At 37.2% G+C, this 25,054-nt stretch overlaps 1 protein-coding gene across 22 annotated transcripts in view; it reads left to right on the top strand.

Annotated features, from left to right (window-relative positions):
* Window positions 1-25,054, top strand: part of LOC138713930 (uncharacterized) — a 297,089-nt gene that overhangs the window by 224,849 nt on the left and 47,186 nt on the right. For 15 of the 22 annotated variants that reach the window (XR_011336033.1, XR_011336035.1, XM_069846553.1 and 12 more), the window contains 2 exons: window positions 16,998-17,093; window positions 19,600-19,694. The gene's annotated coding sequence lies outside the window, so the exon portion shown is untranslated. Of the gene's footprint in view, window positions 1-15,870; window positions 15,976-16,053; window positions 16,138-16,997; window positions 17,094-19,599; window positions 19,695-24,908; window positions 24,975-25,054 lie in introns of those variants that run through there. The other 7 variants (XR_011336038.1, XR_011336039.1, XM_069846579.1 and 4 more) reach the window with 6 other exon arrangements.

The following is a 25,054-nucleotide window of genomic DNA, read 5'->3' as shown; positions in this document are numbered from 1 at the left end:
CTCGCTGCAGTCGCAGAAGTTGACTATCGCTGGAGTCAGATGACTCAGCACCTCGCTGCAGTCGCAGAAGTTGACTATCGCTGGAGTCAGATGACTCAGCACCTCGCTGCAGTCGCAGAAGTTGACTATCGCTGGAGTCAGATGACTCAGCATCTCGCTGCAGTCGCAGAAGTTGACTATCGCTGGAGCCAGATGACTCAGCATCTCGTTGCAGTCGCAGAAGTTGCTAATGACAGAAGAATGACTGACGACTGTTCAAGTCTTGTTTCGTAATGTTGTTTATAAGAATTTATTTTATTTCTTCTTCAGCGGATACAATGTAGAGATATTTCAGCTTCTACTTTATTTTATTTGCTTCAGTAATTTCCAATTTTAGGATTTCTTTCTTTTTTCATTGTTGATTGAGTGCTTCTTGTTGCATTTATTCTTTGTGAAATGTATCGTTGTGATTTCTGGTTAGCAGCGTACAATTTTCTTGGTTTAAGATTTGTTTTCACAGTTGCATTACTTCTTGGTAAACAGTAAATGTTTTTCTTGTTGACAAAAGTTAATGTGGTTTCTTCTTGGTTTTCATTTTTCGTTCATTGAAGAATATGTTATTGAAGACATTGTTTTAGTTTATCTGGACCTCTTGTGTATAGATGATGCAGTTTTTGTTTTAATTATAGCGGAATATTTTCACTAATGGCGAATTGCTTGATGTTATTACTTGCGAGCTCTTGATTACCTATTTTTTTTTCAATTTGGAAGGAGTTTTGCTTCTCATATGAGAAGAAATGCCATGTTGAGTTGGTGTTGTTTGTTGTAGTAGAAGAAAGATTTGTTTGAAGAATATTTTGGATTTCATTTCTGAGAAAAGATGTAATGAAAATAGCTCATTGATAGCAGATATTGAGATGAGGTTTTTTTAAGAGAATGAGATTTTTTTATTGAAGATCTTTTTCGCATTGGAGGACGGAGGATTTTTTTTCACGTGATAAGTGATGATATAGCTTTCATGAAGGTGACCTTTTTTTTGTTTTCAAATGATGGTGAAGTGATTTTTGGAATTGGAAATGTTTTTTTTTTCACATGATTTTTTTGAGATAGTATTTTTTTTTTCACATGGCGTTATGATTTTTGAAAATGGCTATGGTTTTTTTTTCAAGTGGTGTCGAGTGATATTTTAGTTCTGTTATTCTGAATAATTCCTTCTTTTAACAGTGGCCTCATGAATTGATTTCGTTTGTATAGAGAATGTTTAGAAAAGGTTGCATATTTTTGTTTTTGAATTTTATGCCACTGTAAAACTCCATTAATGCCAATGTATTTCGTTTTTGTAAATACATGGGCATTACTGATAGTTTTGAGGTACATTTTGCATTTTTAGTTCTCTTTTATTTCTTACTTTTGGCGACTCTGTTCTACAGAAAGCATAGAGGTAGGGCCCCATGCCCTCTGTACCGTGCGCAGCAAGATTGACCAATACATGTATCATCTCGCTCCGCTTATTCAGTTCCTGGTTAGACAAACCAGGTAATTATTGAAATGAGATTGAACGGCACGTGGCCATTTTGTATCTTTTGGCGCAGTTCGTTTCCCTCCTCATCTGGGAGGGAACTGAACTCAGCCACCTTCCAGTCAGTTGCCCTACCATCTGATATTAGTAACTCCAATTTGTACCTACTCGCTTTATTGTGTACAGTTTCATTTTTATCTGCTAAATAACTTTTATATAATAAATATAATTATTTGCGATAAAATGCATGATGAGTATAAGATGAGTGGTTGCCACATTCTTGCAGTCACTGTTATTTTGGAATTTTGATACGATTTATTATTAACATGAATGCAAGGAAATCTAAGTTTGTAATATAGTTGCGCAATGGCTTGTATTATTTGTTTTAGATTTCCTTAGTCTACTTCTGGTGACCGTGTAGGACCAAAAGTACTTTTTTACAGAAAGCATAGAGGAAGTAGGGCGCTATGCTTTGTTTACTTTGCAAAGGATGATTCAACTATAATTGATCATCTTGTTCTTGTTATTCAGTTCCTGGGTAACTCGGTAACCCCTGAAACAAGCCTCGACGGATAGCAGCCATGCTGTATTTTGTGGCACAGATAGTTCCTCTCCTTATCTCTGAGGGAACTGAACTCCGCCACCTTCCAGTCAGTTTCCCTACCAACTGCTGTTAGTCAGGTCCGATTTGGACTCTGTAGTGTGCAGTTTGCACTGTGTAATATTTTATGTATTAGATATTCTTTATTTAGCATAATTAATATGATCTCTTGAATGTATATTTAGGATAGGTGATTGTCACATTTCTGCAATCCCTGTTATTTTGGAATTTTGATAGGTCTGCCAGTTTATTTTTACATGAATGCACGAAAATATAAATTTTCGATATATATGTACATTCGTTTTTTTATTTTTTATAAACCTACAGACTTTGATATGCATGGATATTTGAAAGCATATCGTTTTCATAATCTTTATTTCTCATACTTTCGGCGATTCTAGCAATATAAGTAATTTTTACAGAAAGCATAGAGGTAGGGCTCCATGATTTCTGTGTTGTGTCGGTCGAGATTGAGGCATACTTTATCACGTTATTCTGCTTATGCAGAGTTCCCGGGAAGAGGCTTGCCAGCAGTTGTTTTGAAATCTGCGGCAATTGATATCTCTCCTTATCTCGGAGGGAATTCAACTCTGTCACTTTTTAGTCAATTGTCCTGCTGGCCCCTATTACTCACGTCCGATGTGGACTTTAAGCTATGTTGTGCACACTTTGCACTGTATAATATTCTCTGTGCTACATAGATTTAATAATGATAAATGTTTACAATGACAATAGAAATGAATGAATCTTTCATTTTTGCTATCAGGGTTATTTTGTAAATTATTCTGTGGTATGTTATTCTGTAAATTTATGTATGACTTTACAACTGATTTTAATTTGTTTCATTGCGATTCAGTTTCGTTATTTTCACTCTATTTTGAGGTCAAGATTTTTAGTTTACATCCCTTTAGACAATTGAGACAGATACCCTCTTTTATTCTGTGTTGCTGCCGGAGTTCTGTGCTTCCATTCGGAACTGTGAAGTGTGTTAAGTCAGTTGGACTTTTCATTCGGGTTACGAAACCCATACCCCTATTGGGGGACAATAAAATGTTCTGTTACATTCTGGGCCTTATAAATGCAGTTTGGAAAGCACATTCATTGAACTCCGGCAATGTAAAATAAATTAAAATTTGCACTGTTGAGAAAACTAATGCCATATTCACCCCAAACTCACCCAATCCCGAACCCTAACAACCCCATCCCACCCCTACCCACCCAATCCCACCCCTACCCGCCCCTGTACCCACCCCCCTTAGTCTCCATGAGGAGTTTTACCTCCATCCTCCACGGCGATGCTGCAGGTGGGAAGTGCGCTCGATGTGCCTCCCACCGCGCCGGGGTACCATGAAAAGAAAGAAACTTTATGTTCAGACAAATTGTTCGCAGTCAACTAGCTAAGTGTAAGCTACTTCATAAAACTAAGTCCCATAACACGAGTCGCCAAATAACGCCAACTATGACCGTGCGGTGTTATCTTGAGGGAGCCTTTGACATGTGCGGGCTGTATGGTGTATTTGAGCACATGGCACTTGTGGGCGTAGGGTTTTTCAATGACTTGTGTTAGGACGTTTTACCAACTGCTATGATTAAGTGAAGCTACTTGTGGCTCCATATTGACGTAGACGATAGCAGTCCTTCTAGACTTGCTGTATAATGGTCGCAACTTGTACAACCAACCACTGTACATAGATTGTACATAACATGTTCGACGTTAAGTGGAGCTGCTTGTGCCCCATATTGACGTAGACGATAGCAGTCATTCTAGACTTGCTGTATAATGGTCGCAACTTGTGCAGCCAACCACTGTACATACATTGTACATAACATGTTCGACGTTAAGTGGAGCTGCTTGTGCCCCATATTGACGTAGACGATAGCAGTCATTCTAGACTTGCTGTATAATGGTCGCAACTTGTGCAGCCAACCACTGTACATACATTGTACATAACATGTTCGACGTTAAGTGGAGTTACTTGTGGCTCCCAGAGTTCACTAGGTGAGACCAATTTCTGCTCGTCCACACATACACACCCGCACATTGTCACTGTTTTGGTACTTTGGACTCATGCCACAGTGTTAATCGCAGGATTAATTATCTTTCAGTCAGTATTTTTCATTTAATTTAGTCGGTTAAGCGCGACAGGTCTGCTGTCTGTCTGAGAAACATCACAACTGGTTGATTGTACTCTCGTCCATTGAGAGGAAAGAGCATTAAGAGACCAACCTCTGAATAGTGGAAAAGCCTATCAAAAATAACTTTACTAGGCTTTTAAAACTGGAAGGTCTCCACTCAATTATTTTATTTATAATGGTCATTGACTAGACTTGCAGCTAGAGCTGCGGTTCTTAATATCGCCCTCTATATTGAGCATATGCCTGATCGTATGAAATGTGGTTGTAAAGGTAACATTTCACCTTTGTTTGCACGCTTGTGTTTTCAGAGTAGTGGTTAAATAACATGCTAATGTTAACCTACTTCGACTTTAGCGTCTTGGTGAACATTTTGAACGCATATCTCTGTTTCCACTCACTTTTCTGAGGAATATGAACCGCTATTGAAAGTGCTATAACACTTCTTAATGAGGTTTTTCAGACAGTGTGAGATCACAGCTTAAGGCATTGCGGTGGGAAGGAATATGGAACTAAGTCTGATTAAAATAAATTCTTGTATTATTCTTATTTTTTTCTTTTCCGACCATCTTTTACTACATGTATTCTCCGAGCACGTAGGCCTTATGACAAATACTGTTGTAAACAAAACAGTGAAAAGATTATTCCAGTCCAGTAAAATCGGATAGCAATAGAAATGTGTACATAAGAAAAAACTTTATATAATATCCGCAATCCGTAACTCAGACTTGTAGAATACCTTGAAAATTGTATCTTAATTCAAAAAAATCACGGTTTTGTTATGTCGGGAACATGACCGTGGGTTTTATGTGAATACTTTTGCCTTAAGTGGACAGATCTAGACGAGATCTTTCGTTTGGCACAAAGATCAGAGTGCTACCGCATCGCAATCACGAGGTATATTGCCCTGAAATTATCGCCTATGCCCAAAATGGTCGTCAATCTAATAGATATCATCGGAAGCATATTTTAGCTGCCAGTACGGATACGCCTGTGTCAAATTCAATATCTGAAGAGTATATTGAAATTATTATTAACTCAATGCATCTTCAACTTAATTACATTGAATTTTATCATATTTTCCGCTACCAATTTGTGCCACCTAACTAAAGCTGAGCCTTGTAGGACTGCAGAACGATATCAAGTTAACAATATCGCGATGTTTGTCGGAGGTAAATAGTATCAAGGGTGGGGGAGTGGTTGCGTACAGGCATGCGACTCAGGCAACAGAACACATTTACGTTGTGTAGTGGACAGACCTCCAGAGTTATCTACATTACCTATCTTACGTAATGTATAATATTCATAATGGCTGAATCATCAAATATATCAATAGTAAACAAGGTGATGGAGAAATTAGGCACATAAAATTTCGCAGTAAGTGGGGTAACTATCATAATATGAAATTTATGTAGCACAGAAATTAAAGGTACGAAACGTAAATTCGTAACACAACATTGTAACACGAAACAACATAAAGCACAGATGACAGTTTAACTGAGGAAGGAGGACAGGAATCGCGTGTAAGTTACAATTCAATGTCTACCACACAAAAAGAGATTTTGCACGTTTTATGTAAAATGATGGTATGTGTCAATATACCAATAGCCTAAATAACGTTGAAAATACACACTTTAAAACGTTATGCGAAAATAGTGAAAAGGGAACTCCCTAGTCAATCAACTTTACGGAAATAATCTACTATATACCGAAATGCTATGATGATGTTATATCTCGCATACGACTAAGTGTAGGAGATAGTAAAATACAGGTTTCCATCTATGGAAGCACAGACGCCGATGCAAGATTTGTTGCAATGTCGTTACGGGCATTCTTTCACCAGACAAACCCAATAAAACTTTATTAACCTCTGAAATTCGTGAGAAAGTGGATCATTTAAATAGAATCAAAGTTTTTCAAATGCCTATGACCCTCTTATGGCCAGACGTAATAAAAAATCATATTGTAGTTATTTTCATCACGAATGTTACATGTTAAAAGCAGATAAGGAACTTCAGCTACTTTAGCCGAAAGTTATCCTAGCCCATGGGCTACATCGAATGGCCAAAGAAGTTTCCTCCTGCTACAGTGATGTGAACAGTTTCATATCGAATGTCAAATAAATATTTTTAAGGCACCAAGTCGGGTTACGAAATTCAGAGAAATGGTCCCTGGAATCCCTCTACCGCCGTAACCCATTGTAATGAGATGGACAGAGCTGGATACTGCAGTCTATATTGCTACACTTTATTTAAGGATTGTAGACGTAATCAAAACGTAGGTAGTGTTTACTGCAACAGACTCCACAATCCAGTATTGACGACGTGATCTGAGCTCCAGTTTATTCGTCATGTGAGTGTACACCTTATTCTCTATTGTTTAGCGTACAGAGTCTGTACACTGACCTTCCCTGCTCTCTGTACTTGCTATGCTACAGTTTGGGTGCACGTAACTTAACGACAATCGTCCTAGATGTCTCAGCTTTACACCTAACATAGAGGCTATGTGTTCGATGACGAATGGCAGCTAAAGCCGGAAGTTCGCTATGTTGCCATGGATTTTCTCTAACCCTTCCAGCCGCACTATTCACCTGCATTTTATTCATCCCCTATCAGAAATGAATGAGTACTAGGGACATTTCCTTGAGGATAAGAACGGCGGGCACGTAGGGCTGATATCCTTACTGGCATTAATGCCGATTGTATAGCTGGAGCCTTAACGTCCCGCGACCCTCTGGGCCGATTTGGCCTGTAATGGAATTGCGTTTTCTGACTACTTTGTTTAGTTGTAACTTTTCACTGAGGAATTCATTTTGCCATTCAACATGCGTAACTACTCGCATATTTGGAAGTACCTTCTTCCAACGTAACTTCGGTTTGTTTATTTAATGCATAATTTGAGCAGTGAATTAAATTGTTCTATAGCAAATTAATTTTAGAAAAGACTGTACTGTTCATGTGATACGTTTAATACAATGAAGGACCTTGCGTAATTGGTACGTGTTTGCATATTTTCTGGTTACGACTCGTGAATCACTTACAGCTGGATTCTGAAGTAGGCCCTACCGTAGTCATAATTTGTTTTCTTCGGCCATTAATAGCGGCCATACTGTGAGACATGTTCGCCTGTTTTTGTTCCTGTTGAATTCGAAAGGTCTGTGATTTGGTGCTTCCACTGTAGTAAGTTGCTCAGTTCTTGCAGTATGAAGGCGATATTAGAACCTGTGGCGTTATTTGGCTTTTCTCCTTTACAATCTTTGACTCTGTAAGTCGATGCATAGTCTAAGACTTGTTTTGTTAATACTGATTACGCTGTATGTGAGTAATTCGCTATTAGTGATAGCATGTTTATATTAGTGTTGTTTTAATCGCTTCATAATTTAATGGTATTTTTGAAGTCCTATCTGCAATTTCCACGATGAGTCTGTGACCTCAAAGTATGTGCAGCACTGTTAGAAATTTGACACAAGTTCTTTCCTTGTGATTATTCTTTCGTCGATTTACTGAGGAAGTATTTATTTTATATTCCTACTCGTGTTATGAGACTGCATCACTTTTCTACATCGTAACACCTAAATGCAGATGGTAAATTTCCATAGGCCTATACGCAGAAACTTTAAATCTAATTGGTTTGTTATGGCTCTTTATCAACTCCGATGTTTATTTAGCGTCTGAATGAGATGAAGGTGGTGAGATAATGCCAGAAAGTGAACCAGAAATTACTAGAAATTTTGTATAAAATGGCGAAAGACAGTTCCTAAAATTTGGTTGCACAGAAATTTAATTTTTGCTGTATAAATATTAAGAATGAAATAAGACACTGATTGTATACTATAAATATCAAAAACTATAACTACAATAACCTATACCTATCCTACACACTAGAACACTAAGAATAATGATAATAGTAATGAAGCAGATTCTCGACTTACCTTAATTGTCTTGGCGACGAGCCCTACGAGGACCGCGGCCGTGCAAGTTTTGCCCTAATCCCCTCCGTCCCTGTGTCTACGCTCCGTCCCGTAATTTCTAAGGACCTTTTCATAGAATTCCAATTGCTCCTTGGTAGGATTAGATGCCAAATATCTTCTGTACAAAGCCTCGTGTTGCTCCTCTGTCATGCCTTGGTGGAAGTCGCGTCTGCCCGTACTGGACGCGCCAGCAGGCTGCGAGGCAGAGCCCCCCGGAGTCTGCTGGCTGGCGACTCTGCCCGTACTGGGCTTTCTAGCAGGCTGCGGGGCGCTCTCCCTCTGGGAGGAGCGCCTCGCTTCCTGCTGCCTTTGACGACTTGACCAGGGAGGAATTGTGTCTGTACGTTGTGGGGTGGACGGTCTGTCTGCCATTCCCGCCCGCATAGAGGGTGACGGCTTGTGTTCCTCCCGAGGTATCTCACGAACCTCGGGAACAAGCACAAGCCTCACCCTCTTGCGCGGACGGTCGGCGCCCTGTTCTTCTCGTGTACCCTTTTTGAGAATAGAGCGGGGCGGCGGGGGTGGCGGTGGTTCGGATGAAGATGGAGGTGGGGATGAGGGGGGTGACTGTAGTGTCACTGGTGGTGGGCGTGTTGGTGTGCAGGGGGGTGCGTAAAAGTATGGAAAATGTGTGCAATAACGGGAGTGTGCGTGTGGTGACTGAGAAGGCGGAGACGGCGGAGGAACACGATCAGGGGACGTGGAGGCATCACTTCTCTCCGGTAGACGGTTCCATAGGTAGTAGCCCCCCAACCCCACAGTCCCAACGATACCCACGGTTCTTACCAAATCTGGCATCCCCCACGAAACCCGCGATGGTGCTTGCACAACCGCAGGTCCTCCCCAGAACGCATTCTTGAGCGATTGGAGTTTCTGAGAGTGAAACTTCAGGGATTGGAAAATTTTCGACATCCTAAGCTTCGAAATCGCAATCCCAAGTGTTTCCAGGGAAACAATCCCCACGTCCTGTGTGTTGAGCATTGTTGATGACGTCGCCACGACAATAACCAAGCTGCGAGTGCGTTCAAATACCGATACAATAAAAGATGCGAACGTTTACACTTCTTCTATCCTTGCGATATTATTATTTTCTTCTTTTATGCGAATAGTTAAAAAAATGTGATTGCTGTTTTATAGCTAGACGAGTATTGAACACTTACATACAAATACATAGGAATTAAAATATCTATTAGAAATCAATCAGCTTTCTTATACATAAATTATAAATCAAAATCAGTTCTTTACTCGTTTTGACTTCATACGGTGATATATCATTTAGAGGCATCTTCTTGTTTGAATAGTAAATATTAATGTGTCGTAAGATAAGCAATTCTTACGCCGAGAACAGGAAAATTTTTGTATAATATCTCAGATTTAGTTATTAGTAAGAGACGGATGTTCATTACCTAAAAATAACTGAAAATAACGAATATACTTAATGCCCTTACATTTGCATAAAAGTATTCCAAACACATAAGCTGAAGTGACCTTGAAAGTTAATAAACTGTTGGACGATCTTAAACTTCAGAGTGTCAGGCTTGCAGTGGGACAGAATATAACTCCGCCGATGGTTTCAATAATTATTTCTTTTGAATATAAACTGTACTGGATAAATGCATCTACAACATATTACTGCCACATATTATGTAATACATTAATGTTTTTATTACTTCAATTTTTTATAATGGGCCATTTTCAATTGATGAGGTAAATAATAAATATATAGTACATTTTTAAAGAATTCGTTGTTATATGCAGTCAGTGAATCTTTGTGCAGTAGAACTGCTCCTTTGTACACTTCGTCCATTGCAAATTAAAGCAAAGCAGAAGTCGGGAATTTTTCATATCCTTCACGCAATTGTTTTAGTTATTTGATGCGGACAGTATGGCGGAAGTAGCAATTGTCTATCAGTAATCCTGGAAACATGTATGTTAATTAAACTCCCGAAAAATATCCCAGCACTTTACATATAGCTGGTTCAAGCAGAAATAAAATCACAGCAGAATTAGATTGTTAGCTGATATTTGAGACGGTCAGGATGCCAGAACTAACCTTTCTCTGAAGTTTGTATGCAGCCCGCAAAACTCTCAAAGTATAGCCCAATGCTTTCTGTAAGTTATACTTCATGTTTGGGGAAATGAAACGTTGCATAAACTGCGTAAGTCGTAGTATACTGAATAATTTTATTGAGCGTTCTGTGGCATATACAACCGAATAACAATAATAATTTGTAAGCTTAACATGGACAGTATTGTGGGAGGAAGTGTGCTGGTGGTGGTGGTATTAAGCTTTATTTTCCCTTTCAGAGTTACGTCATAAGGCAGTGATGTTTAAGCGCCTGCACCGCGTGCTCTCAGCAACCCGCACAACATTTCCTTAAATCGATGATTGTACTTTGTCTTGCTAGAAGTGAACCTTATTTGATTTATATTGCTTGCGGTATTAGCACATAATACAGGCGCTTTTACAATCCTGCCATTAGATCTTATCTGCAACTCGTAAAAACTATACACTAAATACCATAAATGAGCAGCTTATTTAAGAATAAGTCACACAGAATTACATAAAGACAATGAAAACAAGCGACATAAAAATAACTGGACATGAACATTAACCTAAATAAACAATTGCAAGTACCAATTCAATAGAGAATTATTATTATTATTATTATTATTACTATTATTATTATTATTATTATTTTATTAATATTAGACACAAAAGTACAAAAGAGTTAGGGGAGACTTTAATAAAATTACATGAAATTAAACACCCTGAGGTGTGTTATGTGGAATTAATATAGAAATATAAGCAAAGATTATTGAATGGAAATAAAGGAAATTATAATTTATATCTTTTATTTCACAAGGCACTAGTTTTATTCAGAGGTACTGTTTTTCAGCAGCAGAGATTTAAAACGTTCAGACCTCGACTATTCCTGACGTCTTGTGACAAAGAATTCCAGGACCGACTGTGGCTATTGTGAAGGAGGCAGAGCACAGGGATGTTCCATGATTCACAGACACAGCAGTAACAGTGGTTGTGGTGGTGGTGGTGGTGGTATTTAACGCCGTTTTCAACTCTAAATGTTCTTTACCGTGGAAACTGAACGTGGGCTAGGTATTTTCGAATAGATCGGTAGCCACTAGTAATAATTACGTCACAGGCCTGGACCCAGGACTTGTCGCTGTACTGAGAGAGAAAGTATAACTAAAACCACTTTTTTCGTATCAGTAATACTGCATGCTACTTACTGACGTTTTTGTTTTCCTTTCCCGGTTATCTAGAGTCCACTCGCTATTTTTTTCCATCCACCATATTAGTACTCATTAGTCTCCATTTAACTCCTAACCTCCTGCCTCTACTGGGTGTTCATTTGAAAATGTGTCATGACGTCACTGTTGTTGGTTCACCTATTTGAAGCGAGTTTCTGCTTATATGTTAGAGAAGTTGCCTATTATTTAAGGCGTTCTTCAATCTGAACTTGAGAACGTGTATGGTATAACTTGAACGTCGTAGCAACAGATGGCGGTCTGTACGGTCTGTGTGCTACCATAACCTCTTTCGAACTGTGTTTTGCGCCGGCAAGTCGTACGCATCGGTTGCGTACGGTAACATTCCACAACACAAATCAAATGCTCCGTGTCCATGTTGACCGTCGAAGTTAATGTCAACAAATGCGTAAGTAATAGTCTTAACCCTCTCCCCATATCCCGACAGTACGTATTTCCAAACAGTTCACATTCCTGCCACTACCGGCGTTACCGTACGTATCAGTACGTACTCTTCAGAATGAACGCCGTACTTGCTAGGCAAATTTTCTACCTCATAGGTTATACACCTCTGCGAAAGTGTAGGAAGATTGAATTCTCTAGGCTCATCGGCTAGCCACATGACAGCATCCAGCGAGCCATGACACTCTTTGAACTGAACACCCATTATTGTTTTACTCTCCTCCCCAGCTGTCTGATCAGAGCAAATGCAACTTTTTGTTCTGCAAATGTATTTTACAATGTTACATTTGTTGGGATGAAATTTCTGTACACCTGATGGACTGGATTTTGATTTTGTCCTTCATTTATTATCATAATACACTGCTCTCTTAAATTGTCTGACAATGGGCATATTGGGAATTAAATGAATGCTTTTGCCAAAGGACAATACTTTTTTTATGTCGGAAAGGAAGCAAAAAAGGATCAAAGTTGTATTAATGTATTTTGTTTGAAATATCTCAAAGAGTAGCTCTCTGAAATTACTTAAGTTCATCCTGCACATTTTTCAGTCACGTGTGGAATAATCTTCATGAGAAAACGTACAGTATAATTATTTATAATTTCTCTTAACGGACAGGGTGATTCGAATGGTGTCTGTGAAATGCTAAGTAGTGAAATGTATGACTATTTGCATCATAAATTATAGCCTAAATAACTTTTTATCTAAAAAAACACTCAATATTAGAATCTCGTCAAGTAAAATTTCCCCCATGAAGTTTTCGTGGTTGTTCCTTCCGGAACTAGTTTCTGATCCACCTGAGAATACTCAGCTAATAATAATAATAATAATAATAATAATAATAATAATAATAGTAATAATAATAATGCACAAAATTTAAAATACCGATAATGTAAATTGTAAATAATTATTTTAATAATGATCCCCTCTTGTCAAAATTCTCCGTACGCCACTCCCATCTATCAGTCGATAGATCAGTCGCTGGATCACAGAAAGCAATTTCCAGGTGACGACGGACCAGAAACAAGAAAGCGAAGCATCTGCGTCGGACTGAATTGCACCAGTAAGATATTTCTTAGGAAACAGTTTTCCTTTAGTCTATCGTATCATAGATAACTGACAATCCTCAATTTTATTCAGTTTTCATTTGTGTCTTAGTGAAACTTACAGCAGAGTCCGTATAGGCCAGTTTCTATCTGATGCTTTTGCAATTCACTGCGGGCTAAAGCAAGGAGATGCACTATCAACTTTACTTTTTAACTTCGCTCTAGAATATGCCATTAGGAAAGTTCAGGATCACACAGAGGGTTTGGAATTGAACAGGTTACATCAGCTTTTTGTCTATGCTGATGACGTGAATATGTTAGGAGAAAATCCACAAACGATTAGGGAAAACGCGGAAATTTTACTTGAAGCAAGAAAAGAGATAGGGTTGGAAGTAAATCCCGAAAATACTAAATATATGATTATGTCTCGTGATCAGAATATTGTACGAAATGGAACTATAAAAGTTGGAGATTTATACTTCGAAGAGGTGGAAAAATTCAGATATCTTGGAGCAACAGTAACAAATATAAATGACACTCGGGAGGAAATTAAACGCAGAATAAATATGGGAAATGCCTGTTATTATTCGGTTAAGAAGCTTTTGTCATCTAGTCTGCTATCAAAAAAGCTGAAAGTTAGAAATTATAAAACAGTTATATTACCGGTTGCTCTGTATGGTTGTGAAACTTGGACTCTCACTTTGAGATAGGAACAGAGATTGAGGGTTTTTGAGAATAAGGCTCTTAGGAATATATTTGGGCTAAAAGGGATGAAGTTACAGGAGAATGAAGAAAGTTACACAACGCAGAGCTGCACGCATTGTATCCTTCACCTGACATAATTAGGAACATTAAATCCAGACGTTTGAGATGGGCAGGGCATGTAGCATGTATGAGCGAATCCAGAAATGTATATAGAGTGTTAGTTGGGAGACCAGAGGGGAAAAGACCTTTGGGGAGGCCGAGACGTAGTTGGGAAGATAATATTAAAATGGATTTGAGGGAGGTGGGATATGATGGCAGAGACTGGATTAATCTTGCTCAGGATAGGGACCAATGGCGGGCTTATATGAGGGCGACAATGAACCTCCGGGTTCCTTAAAAGCCAGTATGTAAGTAAGTAAGTAAGTTTCATTTGGTTAGTACAGTCGAGAGCTTAAATTCATAACCAGTTGTATACAGTACGGCAGATCTCTGGATATCGAAACGGTTTTATTTTCATCCAATATTAATTCGTTGTACATCAACACTTAATATAATTTTACACACTTATTCTGAACATATTTTATAACAAAAACAGATAACTTAGCTATAGAGCTGCTTATCGGGCATGACGTGGATCATCCCTACGCTCTTGAGCTCAAATAGCCTTATTGTGCACCCGTGATGGAATGAGTTACATGACGACTGTGCTGCCTGGCTAAGCCGGTCCCACATCCACCACACTATGCGGTCCTCTCCAGCCATCAAATGCGTGTATCATAGCAAAGCTATAACGGTGTGGCGGTTTTTTCGGGCCACTTGAATGGTCTTCCAGCAATAGTAAGAGCATCGTATTCTAATGCTATATTCGTCCCCTGTTTTGCCCACAAACTGATGTTAGTCTTATCACAGTCGGCTTATAATATCGAAGACTACATACTATTTTTCTTAGCTTTGAACGATTGGTGGCCTTTTTATCCAAAATCGCCGAAGAGATTCGTGCGGTCTATGAGGAAGTCAGGAAGAGATTCCCAATTCACGTGCTGGAATTTCAATTCACGATTAACAGCAATCGCGACCAACTAATCTCATTATTCGATAAAATTCCTGATCCTGGTAAAGAGTGGGATCACCAGGCGTTGATTTCTGCCCTTGAATTTATAATTTCGTTGAAGGACTTTAACTTCAATTTTGTTACTCAAGAACTATTAAGATATTTCAATTAAGTAATTAAATTAATATATCAAATAAATGAGTAAGGACTAAGGCAGTGGGTAAGTGAATAAGTAAATAGTAAATAAGTAAGTAAATAAATAAATAAAAATAAATTAATAAATCAATCAATAAGAATTAAATAAGTAGATAAATAAATTATAAACAAATAAATAAGTAAATTAATTAATTAGTCTGATTGACGAACGGAGTAATGAATGAATGAATGAATGAGTGAATGAATAAATGGATAAATAAAATAAATAAATGAATGAAAGAATAGCTAAATAAGTAAATAAATAAATAAATAAATAAAAATAAATGAATGAATGAATCAATACGTAATAAGTAAGTAAATAAATATATAATAAACACATAAATGAGTAAATTAACTAATTAGTTTAATTAACGAACGAATAAATGACTGAATTAATGCATGAATGAATGAATGAATGGATGTATAAATAAATAAATGAATGAGTGAATGAATAAAGGGATAAATAAATAAATAAATAGCTAAATAAGTTATGTAACTAAGTAAATAAATATGAAGTAAATAAATAAACAAATAAATATAAATAAATGAATCAATCAATTATTCAATAAGTAATAAATAAGTAAATAAATAAATAATAAATAAACAAAAGGTAAGTAAATGAATTAATTAGTCTAATTAACAAACGAAGTTGTAGTAGTAGTAGTAGTACAATAGGAGTAACAGTAGAAGTAGCAGCAGCAGTAGTAGTATATTAATAGTCATTTACAGGGTAGTGAATGAACTAAGTTATTTTGAAATACTTAAATCGCGTAATAAGAAAGTTGCGTCATAAATTTAATATTTTTACTAGAAAATTGAAAGCAAACTATTATTGAGTATCGATTTGAATCATCCGCCATCACGGAATGTTACAGTCATCTGTCACGAGACTCTCGCAAATGACGAGGTGCTTAATCGATTTCGATAATAATCGACTTGTTCGAAATGATTACAGCATGGCGGACTGGTGCAGTGTGTGTTGATTTGTTGTGTTTAAGGTACAGAAATAAATATAAATTAGCAATAAATTAATGTAAAAGAACCAGGTAAAATTGAATTTAATTATGTGGAACTTACAGAAGAATTCAGGTAGCTAAGAAACCACCCTGGCTGTAATCTTTCAGGTTATTCTCCAAGAAATCTTCTTTGAAGAAGGCACAACATTTTCGGCACGCCCAATTTCATTACGTTTCATTAGCGTTTTTAAGGTATATGTAGTGTTCAAGAAGTGGTTATAGTTTGTAGTCACAAATACTTTTGTTTCATACTTTGGTCAATGTTACTTATGTCTCGCCCACTATAGAGACATAGGCCAATTTTACACATATTTAGTATAACTTGTTGCTTCTTTGACAGGTTAGGTTTGGTTAGTTGTTATAGCCTACCTTGCATGTACGATTATAGCGCAACATTGGCAGTGATAAAAGTGAAATATTCGTTCAGTGGGCATTGGATACTGTACATTCACCCCGAAATCACCAGATCTTCATCTACCTAGATATTATTTAGCTGTGCTAACCATTACTCCACAGTGGTGGACGTGGTTTACAATTAGTAATTTGCTGATAAAGTAGTTTAGTGGCTAGAGCGCTGGACTTACAATCCTGTGGACCCAGGTTCGATCTCTGGCGACTATTCGTCATTCACCCATATAAAGCCAGTTGTGTAGACCAATTTACTGACAGAGTTGTTGCCAAGGATGCGCCGTAAGAGGCTGGTCTATGCTACACCTGCGACGAGATGAGCTGATTATGGAGGTTTGTTGGGATGCCACAGGGGTAGGTACTGGAGTTCCCGGAGAAGACCACTGTGTTATCTGGACCATAGGACCACACAACACCAGTTATAAATCGGGGGTATGCTGGGATCGAACCCGAATCCACAGGATTGTGACTTGTTCGATGTCAGGATTTGTATTTCTGGAGCAATCTCGATATGGATTTTTTCGGCATCATGATGCTTTATCTTCTTACTGCATATGATGAAGAAGTAAAAGCAGGAATTTTAAAATAAAGAATATACATTTCACCTGACATTGAGATTACATTTTGTTACAATTTCTTTCTAGATTGTCCGTGGACCAGGGAAGGACCACGGCTTTATTCAAGACTGATGAGTGATGTGAAGAAGCAAAAGATTTCAACAAGGACGTCGTGAATTTAAGGTAAGAGTAGCCTATACACTATTACAATGAAATAGAGTAAATTGATTAACATAGTTTGAGGTAGGTACAGGTACCGGTAAGCTATACAAAATTTGTCGAAGGCATAATAAAGTACAGTGGAAGCTCTTAAGTTCGACTGAAAACAAGTCCCGACATTCTACGTAGGAGAATTAGACACGCCCCTATACAGGTACTAAGAAATGGGAATTTGTTCTGTGTCTTGTAGTGATACCTTTGTTAAAGGAAAACAGAATATTTTATTGATTAGGACATCCATATTTAATCATTGATTTTAAATTAATGAACTCTTTTTTTTCTATTTGAGAATTGTGCTGTTTGTGAGATGGAACTGTCGGAACCCACTGTGGTAGTAGAAGCGCATACACAAGTCTCGGGCCGGGCAGGAAATGCAAGTACAGTACTGTATTCGTTGATGGATAACCAATAAGAATTTGTATTAATTTCACCTGCCACACCCACTACCCTTATTGGACTGAAATTTCAATAATTCTGTTCAGTCGAACTTAGGAGAGTCCACTGTATTACATACTTTGATTTTAAACAGAATAGCACTATTTATTGAATTAGATAAAGTAAATGAGATTACAGAAAAGTGAATAGTTTTGAATAGACAAGATAAATCACAATAGTGTACTTTAATGTGGGATACCCATATATTTGCCTTGTTCTCCTTATCTTCCCCTTGTTCTCGTCTTTCCCTTCTTGTGTTGCACTTGTTTTCCTTGTACTGCCCGTGCCTCACTTCCTGAGCTGTTTCTTTGCGGGGCGAGACACAGAGCGGGTGAGTGGGAGGTCCTGGGTACCGCATGTGCCTACTACCCTACGTTCAACACATCGGCCTCTTCAGGATTGCTTTCGTCAGCTATGGAGCAAGATCAGCCATGGACAAGCGAATGTATAGGTTGTCCCCTCATGAAACAAATTATGTCCTACTCATCAATTCCTGTAACTAAACACTAATACCGTTGTAGACTACAGTCTTTACTTGAGATTATCGACCTAATGGCGATCACGTTTGTCATGTGTACACATCCGTAAACTCTTTCCTCTATGGCAGTGTCCCTCAAACGTTTTTCCACCGCGAAACCCCTTTTAATCTAAAGTGTAACTCTGGAATCCTTGTAATATTTTATTAGTATTTAATAGTTAACAGACAAGTGAGAGCTAGTATCTCAATAATTGTGTTTAGTGGGACGAATGTATTTGCTTTTTAAGCCTGCAATCTGGTTTTATGGCGGAAAGTTGTAGTCTCATTTATGTTCTGCATTTTGTCTTTTCGGTATTTTGTTTTAGTAGACACATACGCAGAGAATCCAGTGATGAAAGTGATAAGTATTATGGGTATTTTCCGTTTTAGATGTTCATTAGGCCTAAACATATTGTTATTAGGCATATTCTTGGAATATTATTATTATTGTTGTTGTTATCGGTGGTTTCATGTTATTATTGATTCATATTTTCGTAACATTTATATATTTTTATAGTATCCACTAAGTATAAAATAGCCACCGGAGCAGCCCAGTCAGATAAGGTGCTTGCCTATCGATCCAGAGTTGCGTTCGGACGCGGGTTCGATTCCCTCTTGGGCTGATTACCTGGTTCGATTTTTTCCTGAGGTTTTCCCCAACCTTAAGGCGAATGTCAGGTAATCTTTGGCGAATCCCCGACCTCATCTCGCCAAATACCATTTCGCTATCATCAATCCCATCGATGCAAAATAATCTAGTAGTTGATACAACGTCGTTAAATAACCACGTAAAAAAGTATAAAATAAAATTTAAAATCACATAGGGCTCACGGAACCCCAGAACGTACTTTGAGAAATGCTGCTCTATGGCAATTCAGGAGTTGTCCAGACTGAACGAAGAATGGCCTAGTGTGTACTTACATCGCCATCACCATCAGAGATAATAGCGATAGTGGTAACCGCGATTAGAGTATCCAGTATTATAAATAGTAAAGACCCCTGCAATGGCATAGGATAATGTTTTCAGCACATGTAATATGCTGCCGTGCCGCACGCTGCAGCTGCTGTGCCGGTCCGAGCAGACCTAAGAGGCGTGGTTATAAGCACTAGGGAGCTCTCGGTTCAGGACGTGAGACACGGGCAGTATTGTCCCTTGTTATCATTCAAGGCCCATTTTGTCCTTGTTTTCTCCTTGTTCTACTTATGTTCCCCTTGTTCTCCTCGTCCCTTTATCCTCCTTGTCTTCCCCTTGTTCTCCTTGTATTGTCGCTTGTTCTTCTTCTCGTCCCTTTGTCTTCCTTGCCACCTTCTCCTTGTATTCCCTTTGTTCTTGTCATTCCATTGCTCTCCTTGTCCCCTTGCTCTCCTTTTATTCCCTTCTCGTCACCTTGTTGTTAGGCCTATTTATATTCTCTGGGTTGTCTTCATATGATAAAGTAAAAACAGAAATTCTAATATGTAGAGAATATTACATTTCACCTAACAGTGAGCTTAAATTCTGTCTGAATTTCTTTCCAGATTGTCTGTGGACCAGGGGAGGACCACAGCTTTACACAAGACTGATGAGTGATATGAAGAAGCAAAAGATTTTGACAAGAAGTCGTCAGCTTAAGGTAGGATGTATACTATTACAAAGAAATGGACTATAATGCAATATAATTCAGTAGATTAAATTAAATTTAATTTAATCAGAGTATTTAACAGAATTTGTTATAGTAGATACAGATATATCATACAGCGACACAGTTTTCATTTTCCCATCGCCCGCCGCTAGGAGTTAGTTTATCTGCGGCCACCCAGTCTGCCGACACTGAAACATTTAGTATAGGAATTTGTACTTACCCAGCTCAAAGTAGGTGTTGAAAATTTCCCCCACCAACAGCTACACACTGTTGACACCTTCTTATGAAATTGTTAATTACTTTAAGAAGTTCTGCTTCACTGATTGACTTGATTTCAGCTCTTATATAGTCTTGAAGCTCATTTATTGTGTGCGGGTAGTTAGAAATCACATGGTGTTCAATCTGTACTTCGCAGGCCCCACAAATTTTTACTGATAATTCTCCTTCCGAAAATTCGACGCAATTCTCTCATGGATTCTTCGACAGTATGAGCAGTGGCGGAGTCTTGCTGGAAATATACTGAGGAATGTTTTTCATAACTCAATTCATCTAAAAATGGGTCAAGGATCTCATTCACACAATGCTCAGTGGTAATAAATTGTGCCCTGTGTGAAAATATGCCCAATAATTCTGTGTCCGTTCATTGCACACCTCACGCCTATTTTTTCACTGTACAAAGGTGTTTTCAGTAAATATTGGGTTTCTCCTGACTGTAATACTGATGATTTTGTGAGGATACGTGTCCTTTTAAATGAAAATAGGCTTCATCAGAAAAATAAATTAGGTACTTCAGAATTTACTTTCTCAAAAATCCAATTATAAATATGCAGCCTCTTATTGGGACCTTGTTCATTTAACTTTTGAAATACCGGAATTCTGTATGGTTTTAATTAATTAATTTATTTATTTATTCTGGTGTAGTTCAGGCCATCAGGCCTTCTCTTCCACAACACCAGGAATACAAATACAATAATAGAAATAAACAGAAAAAAATAAACTGGCATATACAAAGTAAAGCTACACAAGAAATAAAGAGAGAGGGAAAAAAACACTATAAACAAAGTAAAGCCACACAAAAATATAGACAGGTTGCAATCAGACAAACTTTAAATGAGTGATTAAGTATCATAATTAATTGTATCCTAATAATTAACTAACATAAACAAGAAACTTGCAATTTTAATCTAGATTTAAAAAGAAAAAAAAACACAAATCAATACTTCTAGCAATACCTAAAAACATTAAGACAAAATTTTCCAATTTAATTTTGAATTGTGATAAAGTCCGGCAGTCCCTGACGTCATTAGGTAACGAATTCCAGAGGCGAGGTATTTCTACAGTATAGAAAGATGAATATAAAGATGTTCTATGATGAGGGATGGAAAGAAGTGCTTGATGTCAGTTTCGAAGAGTTGTAAGAAATTGAAAGTGCGATAAGAGATAATTCGGAGTAGAAGTATGCATGATTCTAAACAGAAGAGACAGTGAATGTATTGTTCTTCGTTCCTTCAAACACACTCATGAAAGTAACCAGAGGGAAGGTGTTATATGGTCAAATTTACGAGTATTGCAGATGAATCGTATGCACACATTATGAACACGTTGTAGTTTCTCAGCTAAGAGTGAACTTACATTAGTTAGCAAGGAATCGCAAAAATCAAAATGGGGCACTACAAGCGTCTGAATAAGATTTTTTTTAGACTAAGTGATAGAAATTTAAGTAATTTCGTTGCTTGACGAGCGGTCTCATAACTTCTGTTTTGTGCACCTAATGCTTAAGAGATTTTTGCGGGATGTGCTCTAATCTCTGTCCTATCTCGTCTAATTTTTCTTTTGTAAGAACATTTCTCCTTCTTTGTATTTTATAATCATTTACTAAACCTGTCTGTTTGAATTTTTTGGTTAACCTTCTTATTGTAGTGGCATTAGGGACGAATCTATTTGGAAATTTGTTACAGAAGTTTTGTCGTGTTCTCGCACAAGATTTCCTGTATTTTATGTACGTAGTAAGCATATACATGTTCATGTAATGAAAATCACATTGCAACAACGCCGAACACACACACATGCAATACAACACCACTAATTCAACCTTCACGCACGAGTGCAGATGATAAACTAACTCGCAACTGTCACTGTATGGCTTGGCGTTCGTTAATGTAAGCAGGTGGGAAACACACTAGCTGTGCGGGCAACGCGGCAAATGAAAACTCTGCCAACTAACAAAACACTATCACTGTATTTGTTGAGAGTATATTAGAGTACATTAGATAACTTTGATTAAACAGAGCAGAATAATTTATTGAATTATATTTTATTAAATTAGATTGGATTAGGAGATATTAGATATTTCTGATTACACAAGCAAGTCACAGTGTGCTAGTTTTATGTTTTAACGTGAGATAAATGTGTAGGTCTGTAGATTCAGATATATAAATGAACATAATTAGGTAGATAGGGTAGATGAGGGTAATTGTAAACAAATACTGTGAGAAATACAAAACTGTTAACTTGATATAAAAATTTTAATTCAGGCGAATATTTTAATTAACATGTTGGCTAACCTACAAAGCAGTTTGGCGCCCATAGGAGTAACTACTTAGTTGTGAACGAATGTTTTGTAAGAGTCTACAAAAAAAAGTTGAGAAAGAATTTTGCTTCACCTTCATTTTTGGCATTGTAAGTAAATGTACAGTGCTATTTTTTAAGAATATGTTGTTTTTATGAGTAATGTATAGTAGTTAACATTTATTACAATGGTTTTGAGATCTACCATAACCTCAGTTCATTAAATTATGACGTTTACATTTGCCCCATAGTTTTAATTGCTTGGGGGTAATTGTAAACATGTTTTGCTATGGTTACATTTCGTACTTTTCAGTAATCAAAGAGACCCTCACCCAACTACACTGTAGAGGATTTAGAGAGGGTTGTCACAGATGTGAAAAATAGTAACTACAGTTATCGTGAAGCTCAGGAGAGGTACTGAGTTCCTATATTGTCATATATCATAGGTTAAAGGGACGAAATGTACCAGTGACCAAAATTGGAGTTGGAAGGAGTACAGCTCTTTTTTGTGAAACAGAACAAAAATGTTCAGTGTCTGATAGCCCGTGTGAAAATTGGTGTTTACAGTTACCCCTCTCTCAAAGGGGTAAATGTAAACTAGCAGTTAAAAGATGAAAAAAAGTCAACCTTCTTATTTTAAACCCATTTTCAGGAAAAAGAAAGGACTAAAAATAATACAATTCTTCTTTGTCAATTCTTCTTTGTCTTTACCTTTACTGAGGATTGTGTAATGTTGAAATATATTTGAAATCAGTGAAAAGTGCTTACAATTACTCTGGTCTACCCTAAATAATTACAGTGAAATGCCGCTATTACTAATGCTGCAGTTAGAAATTTTTCAGAATAACGAAATAATTTTTTAGTCCCAGCTATTTTACTGTTAATTTACATGTTAAAATTGTTCAGTTTAAAGAAAGCATCAGTAATGAACTATTCAGTTTAACGTAATAATAAATCCCGCTGCTAAAAAAATGTTATTTTAAAGAAATTAAATCTAATAAGCAGTTAAACATTACTTAAAATAAATTCGAAAGAAAATAAAATGAGTTATCGCTAAGTATGGGTCACCATTGGTTTCAGTGAGTTTTCTGAATGCACTATCGTAGACGTGATTGTTGTGGTTCGAATTTATATTTAAATGAACGGTTTAATAAAATCGAACTTTCGAAGGAAATTTGTTCCTGTACGTTGTTGAGGGAAGAAGTAAAGCTGCTTCTTGCAGGTATGGCAGTAAAAAAAGACAAGAAAGCAGTTTTTGCTAGATGAGAAGAGAATAATCATTCAACAAGTAGACAGAGGAGAGAAGAAAAGCGAAGTCGCAAGAAAATTACAGACTTCTTTACTACATAGGTTAAGTGAAACTGTTAAAATCTTATTTCGAGAGATCGATTCAGAACCCATCCAACCATTCTAGACAGATCGAGAAAACACTGTCAAAGTATGACACAAAAGTGACGATGGTCCAGTGGTTAGAGAGGAGGGATATTGCTTGCGATGCTGGCATGAGAAAAGAGGCCCTTTACAGCTTAATTCAAGCCACATAAAGTTTATGCTGTAGATACAATGGCTACAGCAAAAGGTCACACAGTAATCTGTCTGCCTGCATATAACGGGATAGAGCTGGCGTGGGAAAAAATTAAAAGAATATTCCAGGAAAACAATATTATCGGGGACATGTCAGCTGAAAATTTATATCAACACACTATTGATGCATTTCATTCCATCACTGCTGAAGATTGGGAGGGTTACTGCAGGAAAGTACAAGAGCAGGAAGAAGAATATTTATTTATTTTTATTTATTTATTTATTTATTTAACCTGGTATAGATAAGGCCATTAGGCCTTCTCTTCCCCTCTACCAGGGGATTACAACTACAATATTAAGGATGCAATTACAATTATAATTACAATTAATATTAAATTTACAAATACAATAAAAATCAAAGTATTAAAACATTAACTGATTAATAAAAGTTAGACAGTTTATTGTAGAAGTTAAGAAGAGAGAAACATTTTTTCTTTTATTGATTAAGTAAAAATTAAACCTACTCTACGCAGTAAGAAAATGCTTAATAAGCTTGCTTTTGAACGCTACTAAATTCCGACAGTCTCTGATGTCACTGGGTAGGGTATTCCACAAGCGCGAGAGCGAGATTGTGTATGATGATGAATACGATGATGTCTTATGTGTTGGTATGGCTAGTATGCGGCTATTTTTCGTGCGTGTGAAGAGATTATGATATGATGACAGGTAACTGAAACGGGAGGCAAGGTAGGTAGGTGTAGAGGTGTGAAGGACTTGGAAAAGGAGAACAAGAGAATGAAAATTTCTATGTTCGTTAAGCCGAGGCCAGTTAGAGTTTGAAAGGATGGGGTAATGTAGTCAGCGTGATGGACATCGCAGACGAAGCAAACACAAGAATTATGAACGCGTTGTAATCTTTGCGACTGGTTGACATTGAGGTCAGTCAGTAGAAAATCACAATAATCGAAGTGGGGCATTACTAGTGTTTCCACTAGTATTTTCTTGAGTGATAGCGGGAGGAATTTTCGAATGCAGTTTAAGGAATATATTGGAGGCGCGATGGAATAATGAAAATTGTAGTTGATCAAGTCCTCATCAGTACTACCTCTCCAGATACGAGCGATGAAGATGATTCATCCAAAGACACACAATCGGACAACAGTGACTGAGTTTTGTAAGGTAATTAAAATATAATTATAATTAATTACTAAAATCAATATTACTTTTATGGTTACATTTTAATATATAAATGTTTAAAA

Source organism: Periplaneta americana, chromosome 2 (genome assembly GCF_040183065.1).
Source record: "Periplaneta americana isolate PAMFEO1 chromosome 2, P.americana_PAMFEO1_priV1, whole genome shotgun sequence".
Taxonomy (NCBI): domain Eukaryota; kingdom Metazoa; phylum Arthropoda; class Insecta; order Blattodea; family Blattidae; genus Periplaneta; species Periplaneta americana.
This window is presented reverse-complemented; position numbering and strand designations above follow the sequence as displayed.